Source organism: Grammomys surdaster, unplaced genomic scaffold, assembly GCF_004785775.1.
Source record: "Grammomys surdaster isolate TR1022 unplaced genomic scaffold, NIH_TR_1.0 125889, whole genome shotgun sequence".
In the NCBI taxonomy this organism is placed as follows: Eukaryota; Metazoa; Chordata; class Mammalia; order Rodentia; family Muridae; genus Grammomys; species Grammomys surdaster.
The window spans coordinates 2,311,153-2,323,271 of record NW_021620714.1 but is presented as its reverse complement, the minus strand read 5'-3'; the positions used below and the strand labels follow the sequence as shown (position 1 = coordinate 2,323,271).

General features: G+C 39.7%; 1 protein-coding gene across 1 annotated transcript in view; it reads right to left on the bottom strand.

The window, feature by feature from the left end:
* Positions 1-12,119, bottom strand: part of LOC114608321 (kalirin-like) — a 473,938-nt gene that overhangs the window by 457,214 nt on the left and 4,605 nt on the right. The gene's annotated exons all lie outside the window — the stretch shown is intronic.

Genomic DNA, 12,119 nt, shown 5'->3' with positions numbered 1-12,119 from the left:
TACTCTGATTGCTAATATCTATGCCCCAAGCACAAGGGTACCCAAGTTTGAAAAATAAATACTACTATAGCTTAAAATGACATATTGCTCCTCATACATTGATAGTAGGAGTCTTCAATATCCTTCTCTTACCAATGGTCAGGGCATCAAGACAAAAGGTAAACAGAAATACTCAAGCTAACAGACATTATAAACCAGGTGGACCTAACATATATCTACAGAACATTTCACCCAAACACAAAAAATTATACCTTCTTCTCTGCATTACATGGAAGTCTCTCCAAAACTGACCACATACTCAGACACAAAGCAAGTCTCAACAAATACAAGAAAATTGAAACTATTCCCTTCAACCTGTCAGACCACTGTAGATTAAAGTTGAATTTCAACAACAGAAATAAGAGAAAACTTATAAACTCATGAAAACTGAACAACTCTCCACTCAATGAAAACTAGGTCAAGACAGAAATAAACCAAAAAAATTTAAAACTTCCTAGAATTCAATGAAAATAAGTACACAGCATATCCAAACTTACAGGCTACAATGAAAGCAGCCAAGAGGAAAGTTCATGGCCTTAAGTACCTACATATTTTTTTTTAAAAGGAGCGATCTCATACTAGTAACTTAAAAACACACCTGAAAGATCTAGAACAAAAAAGAATTAGACATATCCAAGAGGAGTAGAGGGCAAGAAGTAATCAAACTTAGGTGGAAATCAATAAAATAGTAACAAAGAGAAAATGCAAAGAATCAAGGGAACCAAGAGCTGGTTCTTTGACAAACCCTCACTAAAACTAGCTAAAAGGCAGAAAAATAATATTCAAATTAACAAAATCAGAAATGAAAAGGATGATATAACAACAGATACCAAGGAAATCCCAAGAGCATAGGAACATACTTTTAATAAAACCTGTATTCGACCAAATTTGAAAATCTAAAAGAAATGGATACCATTTCTTTTAGAAATGGTACCAGCTACCAAAGTTAAATCAAGGTCAGATAAGCAATTTAAATAGATTTGTAATCTCTAGTGAAAGAGAAGCAGTCATTAAAAGTCTCCAACTTAAAAAAAATTTCCAGGGCTAGGTTTTAGTACAGAATTCTGAGACTTTCAAAAAAAAGAGTTAATACCATTACTCTTCAAATTATTCCATAAAACAGAAACATAAGGAATATTGTTCAATTCACTTTATGAGGCTTCAGTTACCTAGCAAAAGAGGAGACTTACAGACCAATTTCAAGTGTAAACATAGATGCAAAAATACCCAATAGAGTACTTGCAAATCAAATCCAAGAACATTTCTGTCTTAGTTAGGATTTCATTGCTGTACAGAGACACCATGAGCAAGGCAACTTGTGTTAAAAAAAATTTAATTGGGGCTGGCTTACAGTTTCAGAGGTTCGGTCCATTATCATCATGACAGGAAACATGGCAGCATCCAGGCAGGCATGGTGCTGGAGAAGGAGCTGACAGTTCTACCTCTTGATTCACAGGCATCAGAAGGAGACTATGTGCCACACGAGGTGTAGCTTTAGCATAGGAGAGCTCAAAGCCTGCTTCCACAGTGATACACTCTCTGCAACGAGACCACACCTACTCCAAGAAGGTAATACCTCATAATAGTGCCTATGAGCCAAACATTCAAACATATGAGTTTGAATATACCTATTCAAACCACCACAAAACCAAAAAGATCATCTGTCATGATCAAGTAGGCTTCATCCCAGAGGTGCAGGAATGGTGCAATATATTAAAAAAAATCAATAACTGTAATCCACCATGTAAACAAAATGAAAGAAAAAAACCACATGTCATCTCATTAGATGTAGAAATGGCCTTTGACAAAATCCAACACTTCTTCATGATAATAATAAAAATAAAGTCCTGAAACTATGAGGGATACAAGGGACACGCCTAAATATAGTAAAGGTACTCTACAGCAAGCCAACAGCCAATGTCAAATTAAATAGAGAGAAACTTAGAGCAATTCCACAAAAATCAGGGGAAAGACAAGGCTATCCATTCTTGTCATTTTTATTCAATATAGTACTTAAAGTCTTATCTAGAGCAATAAGACAACAGAAAGAGATCAAGTAGAGACAAATTGAAGAAGTCAAATATTGTTACTTGTAGATGGAATAATAGTTATATAATTGACCCTTAATATTCCACCAGAGAATTTCAACAGCTGATAAATACTTTCTGAAAAGTTGTTAGATACAAACTTAACTCAGAAAATCAGTAGCTCTTCTACGTACAAATGACAAGTGAACTGAGAAAGAAATCAAGGAAACAGCACCTTCCATAATATTTTCAAATAATATAAGTCATCTTCGGGTAACTCTAGCCAAGCAAGTGAGAGTTGTGCGACAAGAACTTCAAGTCTTTCAAACTTAAAGAAAGAAATTGTAGGGGCTGGAGAGATGGCTCAGTGGGTAAGAGTACTGGCTGCTCTTCTAGAGATCTTGAGTTCAATTCCCAGCAACCACATCGTGGCTCACAACCATCTGTAATGACATTTGATGCCCTCTTCTGGTGTGTCTGAAGAGAGCAATCGTGTACTCCTATACATAAAATAAGTAAGTAATTCTAAAAAAAGAAATCGTAGAAGATATCAAAAGATAGAAAGATCTCCCATGCTCACTGATCAGTAGGATTAACATAGTAAAAATGCCCATCCTATTAAAAGTAATCTACAAATTCTATGCTATCCCCATCACAAATTTTCACAAGCCTTGAAAGAAAAATTTTCAACTTCACATGGAAAAACAAAAATTCTAGAATAGCCAAAATAATCCTTAACAATAAAAGAACAGCTGGAGGTCTCACCATTCCTGATTTCGAGTTATACTACAGAGCTATATAATAATAATAATAACAATAATAATAATAATAATAATAATAATAAAATGTGGTATTGACATAGAGTCAATCGTGGAAATAGATTCTGTTGATAGATAAATAGATAAATGTTGACCAATGGAGTTAAATTGAAGACCAAGACATAAATCCACACACTTAGGACATCTGATTTTTTTTTTATAAATAAGTCAGAAATACACACTGAAAAAAAGGAAAGCATATTCAACAAATGGCACTGGTCAAACTTGCTGTCTGAATGAAGAAGAATGCAAATAAATCCATACTTATCATCTTGCACAAAACTCATTTTCAAGTGGATCAAAACCTTAACTTAAAACCAGATTCACTGGACCTGATCGAAGAGATAGTGGTGGCCCTGAATGCATCAGCACAGGAGATGACTTCCTGAACAGATCACCAGTAATGCAGGCACTAAGATCAACAATTAATAAATAGGACCTCATGAAATTTAAAGGCTTCTGTATGGCAAAGGATGCCATCATTCAAACAAGGCAACAGCCTGCAGAATGGGAAAAGGTTTATACCAACTCCAGATATGATAGAGGACTACTATCCAAAATATATAAAAATCTTAAGAAACTGGATTTCAAAAAAAATCAATTAAAAATGGGAACCCCATCTAAGTAGAGAGAATTCTCAGTAAAGAAAACTCAAATGGCTGAGAAACACTTAAAGAAGTGTAAAAACATTTTTAGTCATCAGGAAAATGCAAATAAAAACTACTTTGAGATTCCATCTTACGTCTTACATCTGTTAGAATGGCTAAGATCAATAACACAGTGACAACTCATGCTGGTGACAATGTGGAGTAAGATGAACACACATCTTTTGCTGATGGGAGTGCAAATTTGTACAGTTACTATTGAAATAAAAGTAGAGTTTCCTCAGAAGGTTGGGAGTCTAGCTACCTCCAGACCCAGCTGTAGAACCCTTGTTATATCCTTGGGCAAATACCTAAGGGAGAGTCTATCCTACCACAAGGACCCTTGCTCAATCATGTTCATCACTGCTTTGTTCATAATAGCCAGAAATCGTAAACAACCTAATGTCCCTCAAACAAATAATTGATAAAGAAAATTTATACTTGCATAATGGAGTATTACTCAGCTGTTAAAAACAATGGCATCATGAAATTTGCAGGTGAATGGATTGAATTGGAAAAAACTCATTGTTGAAGTAACCCAGACCCAGAAAGATAAATATGGTATGTGTTTGCTTATATGTGGTTATTAGCCATTAAGTAAATGATAACCAAACTACAATCTGTAGACCCAGAGAGGTGATGCATGGAGAAAAGGGCTAGGATGGTGTGGTGGTTTAAACAGGTATGGCCACCATAGACTCATGGTTTGAATGCCTGACCCATAGGAAGGGGCACTATTAGGAGGTGTGGCATTGTTGGTGTAGGTGTGGCCTTGTTAGAGGAAGTGTGTCACTGAGGGAATGGACTTTGAGGTCTCCTATGCTCAAGCTATGTTTAGTGTGGTACAGTCTCTGTTTGCAGCCTGTGGATCAACGCTCAGCTCCTTTTCCAGCACCATGTCTGCCTACATGATGCTATGTTTCCCACCAAGCCGACAACGGACTGAATCTCTGAAACTGTAAGTCAGCTCCCATGAAATGTTTTCCTTTACAAGAGTTGCTGTGGGCGTGGTTTCTCTTCACAGCAATGAAATCCTAACTAAGACAGGTGAATACATGTATCTCCCTGGGAGAGAGAAATAAAATAGATTTTAGAGGTGGACTGAGGGCAGGTGGGGATGAGAACCAGAGAATTGAGTGAGTAGAGAGACGGAAGATTGAGTAGAGGGAGAGAATGCAGGGAGGGGCAGATGGAACTGAGGGGCATTTGGGAAATTATACGCAAACCTATTGCAGTGGAAGCATCCTAAAATATATGGAGGTGATCCTAAAGAGGTCTCCTAATAATGGGGGTATGGAGTCTCAACTCGCCATTTCTTGTCATCAAACAAGGCTTCCAGTAGTGGGACTGAGTTGCATTCGAGTGAGTTGTTGGACAGGTGGTTGTATGGATATCCCCAAGAAACCCAGGCTCTTGCTAAGACAATGGGTTGCTCGCTGTAAACTGACAGTGTGGCCTCATTGCCGAGAACAACATTCATACAACTCATTGAACATGGAGAAGTCTAGCTGAAACCCACATAAAGCCTTCACCCCTATGTTCTATTGCCTTTGGTGCAGGAAGGTACTCTGCCAGATGCCAAAAGAGAAATGTAAACACCAAATAAGATGCAAAGACTTTGACCTACAATCTGTCCTGACTACACAGTATGCAAGGGCAATAGTAGCACAGAACTTGTGTGTGTAGCTAACCAAAGGTTGATTTGACTTAAGGCCATGAGACAGAACCCGTACCCAACACTACTTGGGTAACCAAGAACCAGAGACTAGAAAGCCCAGAGACCCAGAGCAATACTATACACTAGTGATCTAAAAACAAAATCAAGCCTTCCGGCCCACACCTTCCACAGGGCATATCATCAACGTGTCTGCCCCTCTGAAGTCCCCATCGTCCGAAGACCTACCAGATTTGCTGCATCCAGGGCAACAGACAGGAGTCTGACATGGCTGTCCTCTGAGAGGCCCAGCAAGCAGCTGACTGAGACACAGATACTTACACCCAACCAGTGGACTGAAGTCAGGGACCACCCCCCATGGTTGAATTAGGGAAAGGCTGGAAGAAGCTGAGGAGAAGAGCAACCCCACAGGAAGACCAGCAGTCTCAACTAACCCAGACTCCTGAGATTTCTCAGACACTGAGCCACCAACCGGACAGGATACACAAGCTGGTCCTAGGCCCTCGACATATATATAGCAGATGACTGCCTGGTCTGGCCTCAGTGGGAGAAGACATGCCTAACCCTAACCTAATTTGAGGCCCCAGGGAGTGGGGAGGCCTGGCAGAGGAGTGGGAGGGGAACATCCCCTTGGATGGGGGAGAAGGAATGGGATGATGAACTGTGGGATGGGGGACTGGGAGGGGGCAATGACTAGACTGTAAAAAAAAATAAAAGTAATAAAATAAAAATCAATAAAATAACTCCTAATGGTATCCTGCTATACTCATAGATGGATGCCTTATTCAGTTATCATTGGAGAAGCTTCCTCTGGGCGCGAGTGGGAACAGATGTAGAGACCTACAGCTGGACAGTATGTGGAAAGAGTCTAAAAGGGATGTCTCCATCAAAGCCCTTCCCTCAGAGCTCAGGGAATCCTGGAGCCAGGGGTGTTGGAAGACACCAGGAAAGTAGGGCCTCTGAGTCAACTAAGCAAGGAATATGTAGACTCCGAAAGACTGAAGCAGCAAGCACAGGTCCCAAGTCTGCCCCAGGTCCTCTGTGTACATGTGAGAGCTGATGCTTAGTGTTTTTAGGGGACTCCTGTGAATGAGAACAAGTGGGTCTCTGATTCTTCTGCTTGCTCTTAGGACTCTTCCTTCTGTTGGGTTGCCTCGTCCAGCCTTGGTGTGATGGTCTTTTGCATTATCTTACTATATTTTATTTTTGTCAGATTTGTTATCTCTTAGAAGCCTGTTTTTTTTTTCTAATGAGAGACAGAAAGGGACTGGCTATGACGAGGATCCATGAAGGGAGGAGATGGAGGGGAGGAAGGGAGGAACTGGGAGGTGTAGAGGGAGGGAAAACTATAATCGGTATACTGTATGAGAAAAGAATCTATTTTCAATAAAGAGAGGGTGAAAACTGATATTCAGTTCTCTTCTCCTGTGCTCTCTACAGTAAAGACTTTTCTTTCTGTAAGGTCTTAACCCACTAAGAAAGTCTCCAACTCAGGCTCACGCTCTGGGGAAAGCTGAGGCACAGAAAATCCTCTGGATGAGGCAGATGCTCCCAGGATGCCTAGCGAAGGAGCACTGCTTGCCTTTGTTATTGATTCTTGGCCATATATTGTCCTTAGCAATGTCATGAAGAAGAAAGCGAAGGTCATATACTCTGCTCAGGGCAGGCCTTGGGCATTTCCTGAGGCCTGCTGACCATCTTTCTCTACCTGACATGAATTAAATATTTCAAATATACCAAAAAATTTCTAGGAAATTTCTAGGAAAAAGTAAAGAATACCTTTATATTGTCTTCCTACTTATCAATGTTAGTAATTTACTACATTGCTTCATCTATAAGTGCGTCAGACGTGTGTGTCTGGTTTCTTCATTTTTAATTTCTATAAACCATTTCAAAGTCACACATAATAGCACTTTATCATCAATGGTTCAGAATGTGTTTCTAAGAATAAGAACATTGTCCTGTTCTTCTACAAGGAGCTTATTGTTATTACTATTATTATTCATAGGTAAAATAATTATCACAGAACATCAGGTTTCCCTAATTGTTCTGAGAATGTCATTTATTGCTGTTTTCACTGTGGTAAAATATAAATAACACAAAATTGACCATTTTAGTCTTCTTAAAGCCTACATTCTAATGGTGCTAAGCACATCCACACTGTCCGTCTCCCTAACTTTTTCATCTCCTTCAACTGAAACTTTACATCTTTCTTCCCAACAGGCTCTGGAAACCATTTCTATACATTTGACAAATCCAGATCTTCCTCATAGAAATGGAGTCCACAATGCTCGCCTGTTTGTGGTGAACTTATTTTCTTCAGCATATATTCATGGTACGGTATATACCAGGCATCAGAATTTCCCTCCTACTCAAGACTAAGTGATCCTATGCAGAAAGGCTTTTGTTTCTCCGGTCCTCCATGGACGTATATTTGAGCATCCCCACCATTCAGCTATTGTGAATAGTGTTGCTATAAAGACGGGTACAGAAAGAGCATTTAGGTGCCTTGCTCTATGGACCCTGCTTCTGGAGGAGTGGATGGTTTCTGTGGAGAACTGTTTTGTTCTTTTTGCTGTCTATCTTTCTTTTTTCTTTCTTTTTTTCTTTTCACAGCTTTGCTCTTCACTTTTTCGTCTTGACTCATTATTAGTTTTGACTTGGCTTGTGAACTAGTGTTTCTTATGACATTTTCATACATCCATATCACCGTACTAGCTTCTGATCTGCCCCTCCCCCGCTGCCTTTTCCATTTCTTCTCACTTCAAAGCTGGGACACACATACACACGTTCAAAGCCAGCCTGAATATATAGTAAAACCTCTCTCAAAAAAAACCCAAAATGATAATAATAAATTTAAAAAGGTATATTTATGCCAAAATATGATTTCACAGATAATTTAGAAATCACAAAGAGAATATCCACTGTGTCCTCTAGATACCTACCTTGGTTAACTAGGTAACCAAGCACAGACCGTGCACATCAGGAAGTCTGATATGTACACTGTGTGCTTCATACATTAGGAAGCACACAACATGCTTGTCCATAGAGTGTTCTTGGCCAAAGTCTTTCACCTGAATCTAATGAAGCTTCTAGTTCATAACTGTAGCGATATAATATAAGTCATATAATTTAACATTTAGTAGGTGCCTATACCAAAAGTAAAATCCACAATATTTTTTAAAATGGGTAAATTGTACATCAAAATTGAAAGCCTCTATGCATCAAAGAACACAATACAAAGAAAAGGCAAACCGAACACTGGGAGAAAATATTTACAAGTCATATATCTGATGAGAATATATAAAGAAGTCTGATAAATCAATGATAACAACAAAAATTATGTTAAAATATGGGCAAAAGATTTGAAAAAACATTTTTCCAAAGAAAATATGCAAATATCCAAGAGATCATATCCACTGGGATGAGTTTCATTGATAAAAAGGAAAATAATAGAAAATTATGCATATTGGTGAGGGCATGGAGTGGTCAGAACCCTTGTGGCTTGCAATAAGACTGTAAAATGCTCTGCTGCAGAAAATAGCTAAACCTCAAATAGTTAAACCTAGAGCTACTGCATCACCCAACCATCTGCTTCTGGGCATAGACCCAACAGAACTTAAAGCAAGGGACCCAGATACTCTTTATACACATATGTTTATAGCAACATTATTCACAGTAGCTGAATGATGGAGAATGCTCAAATATACACCATGGCCCGTCCACTTAATAGTTGTTAGTGATCTGAAACGTTTATGTGGACAAGTCATTTTCATCATAGCTATAACTGGGTGACCAGGCTTCATTTCCCATGGTTACTTATGAGAGCAAAGTATTAAATTTCTGAGTTTATGTTTTTCTATTCTTATAATCTCCCCTTCCCTTCCCTTCCCTTCCCTTCCCTTCCCTTCCCTTCCCTTCCCTTATCTTCATTTTCTCTTCTTTCTCTTTCCCCTCCCCTCTCTTTCCTTCTCCTCCTTTCTTTCTTCATCCCACCCTCTCTCTCGGTCCCATTCTCCTGCCTCAGTCTCTACACCAATGGGATTCCAGGCAAGTTCCATCACACCCAACACCTTCTGTATTTCTCACCATTCTTGTGGACAGTCTTTCATGCATTAAAGGATGAATCTCATTTTTCAACTCTTCTTTTTCTCTGATATCACATTCATATCTATGCCAAGACTGGTTCTTGGGGCAGCAATCTCCTGTGACAGAAGAAAGCCTTGTACTCCCCAAAGGATCCTGAGGGTACTGTCACATTGAGACTATGAGATGTAGAGAATCTTACCCCTAAATGTCAGTCTCTGATTGCATTCTTTCCTTTGCCACACAAAAGTTATGAAATCATACCCTGCATTTTCTGCTTGATTTCCCAGAACTTGCTTCATTTTAAGAATCTAGGATAGTTACCTGGCACCCTCCCAACCCCCCTTTTCTCACTGGGAACTTTACCAAAAATACTTCCCCCTTTCCTTTAATCAAATCAATTCCTGGATTACTGCTAATTTTTCCTTAGAGGTGACATAGTGAAGGACAGAAATTCCCATCCCTTTAGACACTAAATGGGACAACAGTCACAGTACACTGCATTGGTTAGGTTCTTTTGGTTTTGTTTTTGGATTTTTGTTTTGTTTTGTCAACTATGTACAAGTTAGAGTCATCTGAGAAGACGGAATATCAATTGATAAAATGCCTCCATAAGATTGACTTGTAAGCAAATTATGGGACATTTTCTTGATTAATAATTCATATGAAAGTGCCCAGCCCACTGTGGGTGGTGCTAATCCTAGGAAAGTGGTCCTGAGATGTATGACCAAGCCAGGAGGAGCAAGCCAGTAGTAAGCAGTATTCCTCTGTAGTCTTCCTGACTCCAGATCCCGGCCTTGAGTTCCTGCCTTTATTTCCCTCAGTGTTCTGTGATCTAGACATGTAAACTAAGTAAATCCTTTCCTTCTCAAGGTTCCTTTGATCGTGTGTTTATCGAAACAATAGAGAGGAGGCTAATATAATTGCAATATAATTCCTAAATAAGAAAGAATGTTCCGTGTTTGCATTAGTTCATTTTCCATTGCTGTAAGAGAATACTGCTACATGCTGAGTATTCAGAGGTCTCATTAGTGTCCTGCCCTGGAGGCTGGGAAGTCTAAGAACATGGCCCTGGCCTATGATAAGAGCTTTCCTGCTGCAGAAGAACTAGACAGAGAGCACCACGTGGTAAGACAGAGCAAACATTCCCACTCAGCTCTCTCTTCCCTCCCTCCCTTCTCCCCTCTTTCCTTTCCTCCCTTTTCTCTTTAAAAGACCACCAATAATATCAACACAGGAATCTCGTCATCACGATCTCATCCAATCCTAGTTACCTCCCAAAACTCCACCTGCAAATGTCATTATTGGGAATTAATCTTCCACCCCACAAACTTTTGAGATACATCTGAACCGTGGCAATGTCTATGAAATTGTAAGGCCAAATGGATATGATGTAAAAATTCCAGGTCTTGAATTTTGTTTCTATTGTGGGCTATGAAGTGGACATTTCTTGTTGTGTCATGTGATGCAGACTCACCTGGTGTTTTGCTGAGACAGATTCATGTGGAATTTTTGCTGAGGCAAGACTCTCGGGAAGACATGTGATGTTTGAAGAATACAAATAGGATTCAATGGACAGTGACAGGACACTTGCATAGTTAGCCCAGCAACGCTTTGTTGTATTTGCATCTTTGCTGATTTTCACTTCATTGAGAGAGGCATGGCAGAGAACTTCTCCTGGCATCTGGGCTGGTACTGGTCACTCCCCCCACTGACTGGTGCCAAATCAGTGGTTTCTGCTGGATGATGCCACCAATGCTGTTTTGTCTTTGGTATCCTGACGCTACTGAACTGGACTGCTGGTATCCTGACAAGTGGAGATTGAAATCACCCCCCCCCCCGCAAAACTACTTCTAAACAGGTCCACATCCTCTTGTCCTATTTACTATCTTTTCTCTCCTACCACTGGATGGTAGGCTAGAAGGGGGAAGTCAAAGCATTTGAGAACCCTTATTAATAGTAGGTTTCTAAAAATCTAAGCCTACAGGGTTAAAATAGATACTAATGGCCTATCTAGGAAAGATCCATGGACCCAAAGATCCCAGAGGTCAAAAGTAAAGAATATACTTAAGGATCTTGGGTGTTTTGTCTGGTTGCAACTTAATGAAGAAGAGTTTATTTCAGGTCACAGTTCAAGGCATAGCTCATCATGGTACAGAAGTCAAGGCAGCAAGTACTTGAAGCAACTTGTCACGTTGCATCTGCAGTCAGTAAACAGCGATGGATATGTGCTGTTGATCAGCTCCCTTTCTCCATGTATATAGTCCAGGGTCTCAGCCAGGGAATGGTGCTGCCCACTGTGGGCGGGCCTTCCCCTCTATTCCTAGTCAATGCAATCAAGACAATCCACACAGACATAGAGGCCCATCTCCCAGTTGATTCTAGGAGCAAGTCCAGTTGAAAATTAATGCTTGTTCACAATTCCACCCTTTATCAACTTGACTCCCAAACAAGTCTCTTTAAGTCATAACTTTCTACCCCTGTGTCCACAGGTTCATAACTACATTATAATGCAGAATGCATCCAGAAGTCCATTAGCCATTCCAACCGATTAGAAGTCCAGAGTCCCTTAATTGTGAATTCCTATAAAATAAAAGTCAAGCGACATACTTCCAGAATGTATAAACATTTCTAACCCAGAAAGGAAGAGTTGGGGCATAGGAAGAAATGACTGAACTAAAGCAAGACTTAAACCCAGCAGGACAACAACTTCATATCGGACTTCTGGAGTTAATGAATAAAATATCTAGGCTCCAAAGGACTTGGGTAACTAACCTGACCTGTCTCTCTCTCTCTCTCTCTCTCTCTCTCTCTCTCTCTCTCTCTCTCT